This window comes from Stegodyphus dumicola, chromosome 2, assembly GCF_044657685.1.
Source record: "Stegodyphus dumicola isolate Sdum_Otavi_A_Nest chromosome 2, ASM4465768v1".
Classification (NCBI taxonomy): Eukaryota; Metazoa; Arthropoda; class Arachnida; order Araneae; family Eresidae; genus Stegodyphus; species Stegodyphus dumicola.
In genome coordinates, this window is record NC_140769.1 from 21593378 (window position 1) to 21609979 (window position 16602).

The 16602-nt window shown below is 32.9% G+C and overlaps 1 long non-coding RNA gene across 1 annotated transcript; it reads left to right on the plus strand.

The window, feature by feature from the left end:
• Positions 1-134: 134 nt before the first annotated feature.
• LOC118189906 (uncharacterized) lies at positions 135-4118 on the plus strand. The gene is made up of 6 exons (XR_015039393.1): positions 135-226; positions 930-992; positions 1265-1330; positions 1830-1898; positions 2030-2098; positions 3984-4118. It is a non-coding gene; the product is annotated as an uncharacterized LOC118189906 (long non-coding RNA).
• The last annotated feature ends 12484 nt before the right edge of the window (positions 4119-16602 follow it).

Below are 16602 nucleotides of genomic sequence, written 5' to 3' on the forward strand. Positions count from 1 at the left end.
TTTTTTCAACTTTATTCTTTTATTTATTTATTTTTTTTTTAACCAAATAGTCGAGATCGATTACGTCTGAATTTCAACTCAGGAAGTTCTGATTGGTGAGAAAATTACGTCACGCGTGACATCAAACTATCCCACTTGATGGTCTTACTAGGACCAAGGACCTTGCTAGGACTAAGGCTACTATAAAGAGCCAAAGCGCCGTTCAGTTACATCCAATTTTTGTAATGTATGTGTTTTTTATTTTTATGGTTTTTCATAAAAAAATATGTTTTTATTACAAATGGACTAAATTGCTTTATAAAAGAATCAAAATATTGAAATTAAGGCATTATGTGATAAAGCTGTAATTACAGTCCCTAAGATTAGATTAAAAAATTAAAATTTTGCTTTTGTTATATATATAATTAAGTATGTACTTTGTTATTATAATCATATATTGAAAATTAAGCATAAAACCTCAATTTGATGTAGTTTTTGGATAAAGTTTTTGTAGTTTTTCGAGGACGGTCATACATGGGTTTGGTTTCTTCAAATTTGTTCCTAAAAGAAAGAAACCGGTATCTGATTGCCTTCAAAGTCAAAAGAGTTTAAATCAAAATTTGTATTAAACTAAAGTTGCTTTTTTGTTTAATTTTAAATTCCAGATAAATAGAGAGAAATATGTATGGAGTAAGTAAAAGAAATAATATTGAAATTAATAACTTTAATCTTCAGTAATACAATAATGTAGTTATAATACATTGATTTAAATGTATATTTTAATGTCTTATATGTCTTGTCTGAATGTTGTTATTTTTTGTTTAAAGATTTACAAAACTTATTAGGATTATTTATATTATTTATTATTAAAATTACATTAAGTATATTTTATTTATCAGCATTTTCAGGTATCCTTACTTATATGTGTTTCATAATTTTTGCATCTTCAGGGTGGCTTGCTGCACAGTTTACCTTTATCAACTGAAGCGATTTCTGTTGCTGAACCATCTGTTGTAAGTCTTCATTTGAACAGCTATTAAATATTTAGTATTATAAACTTTTTCTAAAAAGTATTAACACTGTTTCTAAAATTTAAAAATATATTAACGTAATATTTACTTATGTTTAAGAAGTATGAATGCTATGAACAGTCCAATGTATTTATGCTTTTTTATAAGTTGAGTTACTTTTAAAATGGTAATGATTATTTGTATTTATTTTTATCTGATCAGAGTTTATAATTTCTTTCACTTCCACATATTTCATATATTATAATTTCTTTTAGGTTCATTTGCCACAACCTTCAGCTTCATATTTTGGAGAAATAAATTTTGCTGCCGAAGTATCTGATGTAAATTGCCATTTTGCACTTCTAAAAAATTTTAATAGTTTTTTAACATCTATTCGTAAACTGTAATATGTTTTTTTAAATGTTTCCATCTTCATAATCATGCACTTTATTTCATTTCACCAGTGGTTGCAAATGTGTACATTACAGTACATCTCAGGTGTGTTTGCAACAACATTTAGCATTACCTTCTGATTAAATAACAACTGCTAGTAAAGAATCTATTCTATGTTTTCATTTGAGCAGCTATTAAATGTCATATGTTTTACATATATTAATGAATTTTTATACGATTTGTGAAATATGAAATTGTTTGTCTTATGGTTGCTAAACAGCTGTACTATATCTGGCTGTTGTGCTATGGAATTATTTTTGAATTTTGAGTGTTAACAATTTATTATCTATTTATGAATTATAAAATGTTATGTAAAATAATTATTTCTTAAAATGAATGTAGTTTATATTATCTGTATTTCTAAATTTCTTATATATATATTATCAGGTTTGTTTGCAAGAACAAGCTTCAACTTCATCTTGTGATAAAATGCCATCTATTTGTGAAGGATCTCATGTAAGTAGATAATTAGTGTATTATTAAATTGCTTGCTTATACAAAATGTTTTTATTAACTTTTTTGGGGGGGGGATAAAAGGAATGTAATTAATTTCATCAGCATTTACAAATTCTTTGTGTACATTTCAGGTTTGTTTGCAAGAACAGCCTTTAGCCTCATTTTGCATTGAAATACGATCTATTTGTGAAGGCTCTGATGTAAGTTGATAACTAATGTATAATTAAATTGCTTCCTTATATACATTTAAAATGTTCTATAAAGTAATTTTTTGGTAAAAGGAATGTAATTAATTTCATCAATAGTTGCAAATTCTCTATGTAAATTTCAGTTTTGTTTGCAAAAACAACCTTTAGGTTCATTTTGCAACCAAATTGTAATTAATTTTAATTAATTTTATCAGCATTTGTGAAGGCTGTGATATAAGTTGATAATTTGTGTTATTAAATTGCTCATGATTATGGAGATAATCGATCCCTTGAAAAGCTGGAAATAAATTTTAAAAATCTATTTTTAAGTGAAATAAATTTTAAATATTAGAAAATAAAACAAAAATAATCTAGAAAATGCTGAAAACAATAGAGTCAAATTTAAAAACCCACCACAGTATAGGAAAAGAGACCTGGAACTTGCATTTTTATTTTGTGGATTTATTATCTGTTTAAGTTTGGCATTTAATCCAAGGGGCTTTGTCCCTGAAGGACTATTGGGTACTTTTCCGTTTTGCCGGCGCAAGCGATAAAGTCGCCAATAACGGTACAACCGATGCCAAACGGAATATTCTCGCTGGTAACCTTTTACGCCTCATTTTCAAAACAAGTCGCAGCTTTTTCCTATCAAATTGATTGTTTCTTTCAATACTGGCACATAATTTTATAGAATTTTTATCAGATAGTTCAGTTTTATGTCTAAGGTCATTTTCGGTAATTAAATCAATTAGGATGCAATCATAGCGCTTACTCGAAGCAGAAAATATAGAAAAGGTAAAGTCAAGGGTTAAATTCATCAATTCTAATGAGAATGCACTGCAATTCGAATTAATTAGCGAAGTAAAGCACTGCAGTTTTACATAATTTCTGAGTAAGTTATTCGTACGAAATTGAAATATTTCTTGCATTTAGACTTGTGTTCCAAATTAAGATTTAACATGAAATTAATGTAGATAATTACTGAGAGCATTAGATTTTTGTAGAGTAGTTTACGTGACATGAGATCGCTTGGGGTCACGTGATATGAACCGGCGAATCAGGATGTTGAACCATGAAAGCATAGTAAATTCTTAAATTAATGTCTTTTTACAAATTTGTTGTCTTTATTTATTGGCTTTCTATAAAATTTTAAGCGATATTAAAATGTTTATGCCTTCTTTTTTAAAAAGAATTCTTAGAACTAACATATTTTTAAAGATGTTTTATGTGTATACTGTATGTTGTCGCCAATAAAGTCTGCTTGGCGAGATTTGCGCCGGCGAAACGGAAAAGTACCGACTATTGTTTTCGTTTTGTATTGAAACACTATAAACGGCTGCATCACTTTTCAAATTGTTGCCACCAAATATTATCACCCTGTACTATATTTAAGAAATTATATAGTGAAGAATCTGCATAAATGCATGTACGTTTTTTGCATTCTGATAAAACAACGGTACCTAGAGCCATCAAATTTTGAATGACTTAATTCTACTGTGAATATGGACATCTGGAAGACCGAATTTGAAATTCGGAATTCGTTTTAATATATATTTTATATGTTGTAAAACTTTAACGAATTTTTGATTAACAAACTTGAGGATTTCAAAGCGAGCAATGGCAATGTTGTACAGAAAAGACACTTTTATCTCCAGCGTGTGAGACAATGAATCGGGAATTCTGAAGATATGTTCATTTTAAAATTATCTTACAATATTGCTGTTGAACTGAATTTTATAGTTTAAGTGTGAAAAACTTGATATTTAATAAATAAAGGTAAAACACAAAATGTTAAAAAAAGCCCCTTTGGGTGTAATTTAAAATCTGAAACCTTTCAGATCTTTTTTGTTTGTTTGTTGTTTCCCCCCCTTCTTTGATGATTTTTTCTTTATTCCAGGATGTTCTTTTAAGGAATTTTATAAAACAACAGACTGAATTGATCTCGCTTCTGCAATGCCAGAACAAAATATTACTGAAAGAACTTACAACAACCCAAAAAAAAAAAAAAAAAAAAAAAAGAAATTAATGTTTTAAAAAAAGCACTGAAATTCAACTTCATGACCTTCAAGTACAGCATGAGGAATTGCTGAAAGGAGTGAAAACATTTCTTTCAGATGAACAAATAGCAATGTTGAAAATTCCTCGTAGAAGCATTGCAAAATGGTCTAACAAGAGAATAATAAAAGGCCTGAAAGTTAGATTTGCCTTGGGCAAGCATGGTTATAATTACTTGCACAGAATAGGTTTTCCTGTGCCTTCATACAGCACTTTAAATAAAAGACTTCAAGGTCTTGAAATGAATTTTGGTGTCATCAGTGACATGATTAAACTTTTGAAAATTAAAGGAGAAAAAATGAATGCTAGTGATAAAGACTGTATTTTATCATTGGATGAAATGGAGATTTCTGGCAATCCTGATTTTGATATTTCAAAACGTAAATTTATTGGTAAATGTACATTAGGAAATCAAAAGGGTGCAGGAAATCACTATTTAGTTATTTTACTAAGAGGTTTGAAGCTGAAATGGAAGCAAGTGGTTGCCCATGAGATAACTGGACAGGTAACAGGATCCCAGCTCAAACAACTTGTTGTCAATGTTATCGAAGCTGTCAATTCTGTTGGATTTAATGTTGTTGGTATTGTTAGCGATATGGCAGCAGTAAATAGAAGCCTGTGGAATTCTTTGGGAATATCTGTTTCTCGAAACCAAAGAAATAATTTCACTACTGAAATTAAGGGCAAAATTATTTATGTATTTGCAGATGTGCCACATCTTTTAAAAAATCTCTGGTCTGCAACTCTTAATCATAGTATAAAACTGCCCAGTTATGTTTGCAATAAAGAAAATTTGGTTACTTTGCATGTATCTGCAGGATTTATAAAAGATATCTGGATTACTGAAACAAACCAAAATTGTGGTTTGAGAACTATGCATCATCTCAGCAAAGAAGACCTCTTCCCCTCACATTTTTATAAAATGAATGTTGCTTCTGCTGTGAGGTTTTTTTCAATTAAAACAGCTGTGGGATTGGAGAAGGCAGTAGCTTTAAAAGAGATAAGCCCTAATGCTCTTACAACAGCATGGTGGATAAGATTTATATGTCAGTGGTTTCAAATGCTATCTTCTAGATGTAGAAAGAACTCAATTTCTGTGACAAATAAAAGCAAAAAAATTGAGTTACTTTTTGAATTTATTAATGTTATACAGCTTATAGAAATTGGTAAAGGGTGGAAACCATTACCTACTGGTTTGATTCTTTCTACTTTATCAGCCATACAGTTAGCAGAGGCATATTTTCTGAATGATTTTCAGTTTATTTTGACAAGCAGATTGACACAAGATGCTCTAGAAAATGTATTTTCTCAGATAAGCAGAAAAGCTGGTTTGAGGCCAAGTGCTTTGCAAGCTGTGAAAGCATTAAAGCTTATCTGTTTATCTCAGTTTATATCTGACATTAAGAACTCCAGTTATGCTACTGATTCAGATATTTACTTATTAAACTATGCAAAAGATGAATTTGAATTTCTGAAGGAGAAAAAAGCTTTAGAGCCTGTTACCATACCAGAAGTTTCTGATGTATCTCTACAGAATCTCACCCTTAGTGAGGAAAATAACGTCTGTTATATTGCAGGAGCTGCAATAAATTCTGTTTTGAAAAATGCTTGTAATTCATGCTCACAGTTTCTCTTAGTTTGTGAGCAAAATACTCCTTCCATTGATGAAAATAAGCAGTACATAATTAATTTTGCAAATTTAGGTGGGCTTAAATGTCCTTCTCCAGAAATTTTTAAATTATGCCTTCTGTGTGAAAAATAATTCAAAATTTTCGAGACAAAATAATACATGGAAATGTAACTATGGATGTGGAATTTGTTAATATGATTTGTAAGAAAGCAGGCGAGGTAAATATTCCCTCCTGTTGCAATATCAAAACAAAGATAATAAAATATTATTTGACTGCCCGTGGAATTGGTCTCAAGAAGCTTCTTCAAAATAAAAGGCAGCAGCGGCAAAGTTTTGCATCTCCTGCTTTTAAAAGGAAGAAAGTAAACTAGAATCTAATCAAGAGTTTAAGAAGTTTTTGCTGTTCAGTTCCGTCTGTAAAAAAGTATAGTTGTCACTGAAAAATTGCTGTTTGTCTCTTCGAATAATAATTAGGCCCACCAACAGCTGAATGGTTAAAGTTACTGAATGCTGGGAGTTCCATCTTCTGTTCTATTTCCGAACAGGTTGGCTGCATGGTTGGTTTTTTTGTGGTTTTTCCCCATGTGTAATGTGAATACAAGCCAGTTCTCCTTAGAAAGACCTCTACAATAGAAGATCTCATAGTCAGCTAAATCGGATTTACTTTTGTGTGACCTTAAATGAGGCGTCAATTGTGAATCTGTTTTGGCATGTTATTAGGAATTTTAAATGAAACATTTATTGCTGTTGTGAAAGAATGATCAACTGATGTTTACCTCACTAATCAATGTCTTATAGTATTGTAATGGCTTGCAGGATTTTTCATAATGGGATGTTGCATATGTTTTACTCTTCTTTTTTACCAAATAAATAGAGTATGTTCCTAATCAGATATTTCTTCTTTTGTACCAGGGTTATCTAGTATGATGTGATAATTTGGATTTGTTTATAGTATACATAACAGTATTTTTTGAGATTCTAATAGAACCAGTGTATTTTATTTATTTACTTATTGCTTTAAAACAGATTTTGAATCAAGGCTTACTTCCCACCCCCTTTGAGTATGCACATAAAACATGTTTAAGCTATATTTATAATATATCAATGAGATACAGTGGATGGACAAAAATATAGAAACACCTTGTGAAATGCATGTTTGTAAAGAAAGATTGATTTTAATGAAATATGTAGGTGGCGCTGGCGTTTTTGACTACTGACGCCACCTATACAACTTCGTAAATGTGCTAAACAGTTCAGTTGTTGTCGGAGTACTGTTATGTGGGGTTGTCATTGCATTATGTCAGAGTTAACAGACTTCGAACGTGGGCAAATTGTTGGAGCACGTATGGTAGGTGCTTCCGTAAGCAAGGTAGCCGAGGTGTTTAGTGTTTCAAGAGGTACTGTATCGAAGATTTATTTTGCATATTTGAAAAGCGGAAAAACATCATCTGCTAAATCACAGGGCGGACGAAAGTATGTCCTGAATGATCGTGACAGACGATCATTAAGGGCAATTGTGACAAAAAATAAGAAGACCACAGCTGCAAAAGTTACTGCTGAAATGAATGTTGTGTTACCGAACCCTGTGAGTACCAAAACAATTAGAAGGAAGCTTCATAAACAGGGAATTGCTGTCCGTGCTGCAATTGAGAAGCCACTCATCAGTGATGCTAATGCCCGTAACAGGAAAAGGTGGTGTTTAAGTCATAAAGCCTGGACTATAGAGCAGTGGAAGCGAGTAATATGGTCTGACGAGTCTTCTTTCACATTGTTTCCCACTTCTGGCCGAGTTTATGTCTGGAGAACGCCATCTCAAGCATATAATACAGACTGCTTGTTGCCAAGAGTGAAACATGGCGGGGGTTCTGTTATGGTTTGGGCAGCCATATCGTGGTTCTCTGCTAGCCCCATGATAACTGTGTCAGGGCACATGACTGCCAAGACTTATGTGAACATTTTGGCCGATCAAGTTCATCCCATGGTACAAACTTTGTTCCCCGACGGTGATGGTGTCTTCCAAGACGACAAAGCCCCTGTTCACACAGCTCACATTGTCCAGGACTGGTTTTCTGAGCACGAGGATGAGTTGTTCCATCTTCCCTGGCCACCACAGTCACCAGACCTGAATATTATCGAACCTTTGTGGTCTGTTTGATGTATAATGGAAAAAATTCAATTACTGCAGTATGTTTTAATAAAATTTGAATATAATAGACTGAATTGCACTACATTAGACCAAAAAGCAAAACATTTTTATTTATTTATCTTTATTTTCACTATATGTGTTTGTCATATGTTTGTTACTAGAGAACTTATTTTATAGATTTGAAGCTAAATAATATTTTTATGTTTTTACTTATGCAAATTAATTAATAAAAAGATCTGTGATTTAAGTATTGTCTTTGCTGTGATATAGATTGAATCTTATTATGTTATGGAATTATCATTTAAATATTCAGATACGTGTAATATTAAGAGCATATGTATGTAAGTATAATTTTTCCAAGTATAATAAAAAGTAACCATCAACAACAAATAAACTTATAAGTAAATAGTATCTGTAAATTCTGTATGTAAAGGTATTATTTTTATTTTTATTTATTTGCGTGTGTATTATTTTAATATTGTTTTTAGCTAAATAAAGAAAAAAAAAAAATATATTTAATGGAATTTTTTACTCTATTAAATCTATGAATCCCACAGTCATCTGAGCATTGAAGTAATTTTTATAGCATTCTGCACTTCATTCTAAAAGCATTATAATTTAAAGGTGTATATCTTGAATCAGTATTTAAAATCATAAAGTGTTTAGCAGCTTTTTCTGGAAACACACACAAAATAACATTTTTAACAAATTTGCTACAGTAATAGACGTTTGATTCCATGTGAGCAAAATTCAAATAACATATTAAAAATAAAAAACAAAAAATTAAAGATTAAACCTTATCCTAAATTAATGGAGGTTGAGGGATTTCCCTCAACCATATTAAGAATGTAGTTGAGGGAAAGCTCTTGTCAAAAAATACATTTTGAGATAAATAACATTATGCGTGTATTTAAAAGAAAAAATTGAAAATTCAATGAAGGAATTCAAAAAGAAAGTATTTTTAACTAAAAATACAAATTTGAAATATGATATGTGAAAATGTTTTAGAAACTTTTAAAATAACTTGAATCATACGAGAAATTTGGCAATTTAAAAAAAAAAAAAAAAAAAAAAAAAAATACGAGAAAGAATCTGAACTGCAGACAAAAGAAGGGGAAAAAGCCACACATCTTTATAGGAGTGCAGAAAAAAGCTGAAATTCGGATTCTCTAGAATGTTAAATTTAAATTTAAGCGGACAGCGCTAAAGAGCCAAAGTTGCCGCTCCACACGTAAATTGCAACCCTAAACCTTAGATTCAAAATGGCTGACGAGTCAGCCTGTATCTCTAGTAGCTCTAACTAGGACATAACGACAAGAAGCGTAAATAATTATTTAACTTTTTAGGGTATCCAAACTTCTGATTTTTTGCATTCCTATAAAGATGTGTGGCTTTTGCCTCCCTTCTTTTCTCTGCAATTCAACTTCTTTCTTATATATTTTTTTAAACTACCAAATTTCTCATATGATTTAAGTTATTTAAAAAGTTTTTTAATATTTTCATATATTATATTTCACATTTGTATATTAGTTAAAATACTTTCTTTTTGGATTCTTTTATCGAATTTTCAATTTTTACTCTTAAATACATGCATAATGTTAAACATCTCAAAATAAAAAGAGATTTCTGGCAGCTGTAAGGCTTCATTTTTTATGAGGATATACTGGATTTAAAATCATACTTTCGTATTTATTTTACCTTTTTTCTTTTAGAATTCATAGTAATTTCATGAGTTATATAAAGATTAGAAGTCTCTCAGTGCTCTATTTATATGATAATTCTTCATTTCTCACCTATGGCATTTCAGTACTGATGCAGTTAAGCATATTACTTATATTTACATTACATGTTACAATATTTAGAGGCCATTAAAGCTGTGTGTACAAATTCGTATGAATACAACTTCAGTAATTTTTAAGTTTCTGAAGCTTTCCTGAATCAACAGATAATTTTATAAAATTGTAAATAAATTTTTACATGATAAATACATAAGTGCATGCTGACGTTTTAATATATCTAGTCAATTCACAGTTTAAACTTCTGAAAAAATTTAATAGTTTATCTGCATATAAAGCATGCTTTTTACTTCCTTGTACGAAGTAAAAAGGAAGTATTGTAATCGCGAAAAGTTTCAAGCAGCATATTCCAAATAAAATATCCATTTTGACCGCTTTCGAATGCAATTTAACGATGTTTTTGCGTGATATCTGTACGTAAGGACAAAATAAAAGATTCTTCTCCTCCAAAAAAGTATTAAAACTGCTTTAAAATGAATTCTGAAGAGAATTTTTCGTAGCGTCTGTACGAACGTATCTCGCATAACTCAAAAACGACTAGCCTCAGAACGTTGAAATTTCGTATATAGGACATGTAGATGAGCACCTCGTATTTTGGTCGCTATCGGCCGTGGCAAACGTATATAACTACATTTATATATATATCCACTCTGTTACCCAGCTCAGTGGTCTCAGTTTCTTCACTCTTATATGTTTGTAAATTGTTAATTTTTTGCTTTAAAAATGATTGAATTATGGTCTTCTTATCTTCCGGTTAAGATTTCTATGACTTTAGTAAATCTGTATACAATATTTTTAGAATTACCAACAAATTAAAAGTCAAACAAGAAAAATCAGCGTTATATTTTCAAGCGTTATTTATCTTCACAGTACTAGTTTCCATTGTTTAACCAAACCACCAACCTCAGCTGCAAAACCACAAAAGAACGAGATGGGATATAATGATTAGATAAGATAAGAAAACCTGGACAAGAATAAGCAAGTGGCGCCATCTGTTGAGGGAACCAGAAGTAAAACATAATTTCTTTAAAGGCCGAAGGCAAAGTTGGATTGGGATTAGGATCGTTAACTAGATCAGAAAGATTTTTTTGAATGTGAAATGCCTCTAGAAAATCCAGTTCTCCAATGGAAGATGTTTTTTGAACAATTTTGGCAGCAGAAAAATTGAAAGTGTGATTTTGGGGCAGACAACGTTGAGCAACAGCAGACTTCTGTGTTTCCTTTTTTCTAACATGTGCCTCATGTTCCTTGACGCGAAATTTTAAGGCTCTCTTTGTTTGGCCAATGTAAATTAAACCACGCTGACAAAGAATCCTATAAATACCCTAGGAATTCATATCCGGAATGGGGTCCTTGAATATGGAACTCGGAATTTTATTGATGGGAGAATAAACGACCCGAAAGTTAAATTTCTGCAAAATATGTGCAACTTTATAGCTAATTGATGGAAAGAAGGGAATGACAACAGAACTTTTATAATCTCCTAAAACAAGAGTGTGCCTTTTAGTGTGTTGAAATGAGAATTTTTTAACTGCTTGATTAATAATGTTGGGTGAAAAGCCCCTGTCAATAGCTATTGCTTTTAAATAATTTAATTCTTCATCAAGGGATTGTTTGGACGAGCAAACTCTAAGAGCACGGAAAACATAGGAATAAAATGAAGCTAACTTTTGTTTAGTCGGATAACACGATTTAAAGTGTGGTGGAAGGCAAACAGATGAAGGTTTACGGTAAACTGTAGTACTGAAGTTGGATGTGTTACGTGTGACCAGAATGTCGAGAAACGGAAGAGAATTGCAAGTCTCAAATTCAAAAGTGAACGGAATAGCAGGATCAATGGAATTCATTGTTGAAAGAACTTTATTTAAATCATCTTCGTTACCTTCAAACAGGGTAAATGTATCGTCTACGTAGCGGAACCATACAGGGAAAGTTTAAAGTTTCAAACAATTTTGATTTATAAAAATGCATGTAGATATCAGCCAGGATGGGACTGAGGGGGCTTCCCATGACTAATCCCTCAATTTGCTTGTAATATTTATTTTGGAAAACAAAATGTGTTTGTTTCAAACAAACATTTGAGTGAGAGAAATTAGCTCATCAATTTCGATGCAAGAAAAATGAAATTCGAGAAATCTGATTTCTAGACATCTTAATGCACCCTCCACTGGAACATTGGTGAATAATGATTTCACATCAAAAGAAACCATGAGTAAATTTCTAGGAGAAATGTTTTTAACATTTTTTACAAACTCTTTTGAATTTTTTATGGTGTAAATGTTTCTGTCTAATAGAGTTGAAAGTCTAGAAATTAAATATTTAGCTAATGGATACTATTAGGCTTAGCGGCACTTAAACAATTTTAAAGTTGTTTAAGTGCCGCTAAGCCTAATAATTTTTTTGATGGCTGCTATTGCTTGTTTACATTTGAAATAGCAGAGTAGTGGATTTATTGCCAATCTAGAGAAACGTAGCTTCGCAACAACAAAGATAACGCCTTCATTTACTTTTGCGAATTAAATCTACGAGTATCAGGGTCAATGTTCCTTCTAACCTTCTTCGGGAACATACAAGGACCTGACTCGGAACAGAGAGCTTACTATAGCTATGTTCACTAATTGTGGTAAGTAGACAGGATACAGACGAAGGGTATACAAAACCCTTTATTTTTCTCTATATACAATAACTTCCGTACTTCGGAATACACTGACCAGCCACTTGGGGTCTAACGTAAAAGTATAAAAATAAAACTAAACTCTAATTTAACTTTAAAATAATACACGTGGAAGATTGGCCTTATAATAACAGGAAGCGTATGTAGCACAGAGACTGTGAACACTACAATGCGTTTAATTTATCAAGAGGATTAAAACCTCTGGCCTGGAAGGCAAACAGCAACTAAGTAACTTCTAAGGTAAGCGGCCTGCTTTGACTCACTGCTTCCTCTCTGTCGCTTGGCAAAAGGCCACAACTTAAATACTTGGCGTTCGCCAGACAAACTTTGCATAAAAACCTTCACGCTTATAATTCTGGCCGGAAGTAGAAAATAAGAAGTGATAGTAAAGATTTAAAATAAAATAAACGTTAGTAAAACTTAAGATCCTTACATACTTCCCGCCAGAGTTAATTAGTTTGAAACTGAGGTCTAAAACGACCTTGTTGAAAACTTTTAGCTCTAGAATCTAACGGGAGGCCAATCTTTTACAAACATTTTTCGCTAGAAACTAGAAATTTAAAAGAAAGAAATTTGTTTTTACAATAGCAGCTCCCAGGACACAATTTTTTCATCTGTACTGCATCTAAACAGGAGCTTTTATTCAAATCTGGTTCCTTCCAGAGATCTGGAAGGAAAACTAGTTTAATGAAATGTTACACAATGAAATGGCAAGTAACATATACAATTATACTTCTCTTAACATTCTTATTTCATTCATGACTATTTTAATTATCTCTCCCCGTGCTCTCTGACATGTGTTGTAAAAGAACACCAAACACGAATGTGTTTCTGTCTACGTGTGCCACACTTCCTCCTACAATCAAAACACTAACGTGTTAAAATTCAACATAACGAGACCTCTTAACACACCCTAATTTCAACTCTAAAACCCTGAGGTACTATTCTAAAAGTGGCTAACTCTAAAGTGTAGCGTCAGAGAGCCTAACTACATCATTCAACCTTTAACACATATTCGCCATGATTTAGTCTTTACAGTCACACGAATAACAAATTTTTAACATTACTTTCACTTTTACCATATCACGGTATTTCTTAACATTTAAAATAACAGTTCACATTGTATATAAGAAAATATCAACATGCTGGTAATTTTACACATTTGAAAACATACATTAGTAGTACCTTGTTAACTTCTATTCTTTTCAAAGCAAGTGCCAATTCTTTCTACATTGAAATAATACATTTCAAAAAAGTCTTTCAGACTAAAACTTCTCTCTTGCTAGAATGTTTTAAATAAAATTTATACAATAACCTTTTACAATATTTAAGTCTTTACACAACGCTATTATACATCAACTGTAGTTTTACGCGCGAGTAATTGAAAACATAATAAGAAAATCGGTCACAAGTCATTTCTCGCCCTTTTGGCGATAAAGGTAGACCTCGCATGAGGTAAAACTTCTTGAAATCTGCCACTTGCAGTAAGAATGAAAGATTAACTTAAGTTTGCAAAGTAACATAAAATTTTACTTATCTTTGTAATATTCGGACATCCTTTTCTGGGCCCAGTCTTTAAAGGTACTGCAGATAGTAGTTTGATTTATCATCCTTCTTGTACGGGCTCGCCCTTCAGTGCTTTCCTCTGGAAGCTTCCTTTTCTCACCAGTTCGGCCACCCTTGAATATCTTCTTTTTCTCCTCTGCTTGTGGTCTTGACCGTTTGATGGCAGCTGGTCTTGGCGGAACCGGGAAACTTCTGTCGTGTTCCTGCTTGGACCTCGTTGTTGGCCGTTCAAATTTTCCTTGTAACTTTTCCTCCGCCGCTGATGGCCCTTCCGCAGTTCGGCTACATTTACTGCGGAGAGTCCTGTCGGATGAGTCGATCTTCCGTTTTAGAGCCGGGTTATAGTTGCCGTCATTTCTCCTGGTTCTCTTCACATACGTCGTCCTTCTCCCTTCTTCATTCTGGGGGTGATCGTGAACTCTCTTTTCTGGACGGTGGAACGGCTTCTTTTTCTTGTTACCTTTAATTTTTCAGCGGGGCAATTTTCTTTTCACTTGCTTTTGTCTCTCATTGGCTTGCCATTGTACTTGTCGTTTTTCCACCTCTGGAGCTTGTACCTGCGGTGTCTGCCGTGCCGGATCCTGCAAAAGGTCTGAAAAGATTTGCATTTTATTACGATCGAAGTAGGGCTTGATTTGATCAATGTTTGCGGAACAGGTTTCACCATTTCTGGCTTTTAACATTACTACAGCGTGAGTTATTTTTTCTATAACATATGGTCCTTCAAATCGTGGAAAAAATTTGGCAGTTTTATGTTCTGGTGCTGAAGAAAGTGAATGCTTAATTTTTAAAACTTCATCCCCTACTTTATAAGTTACTCCCCGTCGTTTCAAATCATAATAGAGCTTCTGTTTTCTTTGTGCTACTTCCGTATTCTTTTTTGCTTCTTTTATTAGTTTTTCTATATCACCCATTTTAAATTCTGGGGCTCTTTGTTGCACATAAAATAATTTATCTAACGGTGTTATAATCTTTCTGCCTAGAAATAACTCAGCAGGTGTTTTGCCCGTTGTATCATGTTTTGCGGTCCTAAGGGCGAAAGCAAATTCATTGACATAGTTATCCCAGCTTTTATGAAAATTTTTAACATAACTACGGATAATTTTCACTATATTTCTGTTGACCCGTTCCGCTATATTTGATTGTGGCCGATACGGGACCATTTTTAAATGACGTATGCCCAGTTTTTGGCACATGTCTTCAAATATATTACTTACAAATTGAGGACCATTATCCGATATAACTTTTAGGGGCGCCCCGTATTTTAAAATATATTTATTTAAAATAGAATAAGTAACTAATTTTGCGGAGGCTCGTTTTAAGGGAACAATTTCGGTCCATTTACTAAAATGATCAACCATAACAAGGAGATAGCGACTTTTATTTAACTGACTTTTTGGGAAAGGACCCAATAAATCGATGCCAATTATTTCGTTTGGAAATTCGGATTTAATACTATTTAGAAACCCGGCCGGGCGGAAATTAATATAATTAACTGCTTGACATGTTGGGCAGGACTGGAAATACGCCCTTGTTAACTTTTGCAGTTCAGGAAAGCAGACTGCCTCGCGTACGCGTTGGATAGTTTTTCGAATACCAGCATGAGAAGCTAAAGGGCTGTCATGGAGCTCCTGCAGGATATTTAATCTAAGACTAGCTGGGATAACAGGTCGAAATTCGTTGTTGGAATTCGTAGTTTTTGTATAAAATAATAGACCATCTATTAGTTCGTAATGGGCCGCCCTATTTCTTATCGCCACAATATCTTGGTGGCTAAAATTTTCAGGATCCTTCAAATACTCATAAATGCTTCCAAACTCAGGATCCTTACCCAGTTCGGTTATTACAGTTTCTCGGGAATTTATTGTACATGCTGTAAGCATTGCCATCTTTACGGTATTGCCTTGTTCGTCTATTTTAATCCTTGATAGGGCATCTGCTACGATATTTTCCTTTCCAGGGGTATGCTTGATTACCAGATTATATTCTTGCAGCTTGAGTGCCCATCTTATTAACCTTGGGGATAAATTTTTCCCTGAGTACAATCTAGTTACCGCCGCATGATCAGAGTATACTGTTATCGGCGCCTTTCCAAAATAGACTCGGAACTTTTGCACTGCTAACAGAACTGCAAGTGCCTCTCTCTCGGTCGCGGAATAGTTTCTTTGTGTTTGATTTGTGAAGTTCGGCTAAAAAATGCCACGGGCTGCTGATTTTGCGAAAGTACCGCTCCTACCGCATAATCCGAAGCATCCGCTGAAATTTCTAAATTCTCATCCTTTTCAGGAAATTTCAACACAGGGGCTTGCGTTAATGCTTGTTTCAATTTTTCGAAAGCACTATTGGCTTCGGCCGTCCACGAGAATCTTGCCTTTTTCCTTTTTAATTTTAACAATGGCTCAGCGATAGCCGCGAAATCTTTTATAAAGGACCTATAATATGAACAAAGTCCTAGAAAAGAAGAGAGCTTCTTTGCCGTGTTTGGAGTCGGATACTTTTGTACAGCGATTATTTTTGATTCATCTGTCTCGATCCCTTTTTGAGATATTTCGTAACCTAAATATTCTAATTCAGGGGCTGCAAATTTGCACTTTTCGACATTAACTTTTAGACCGGCCTCATTTAATAAAGAAAACACCTGTCTTAAAT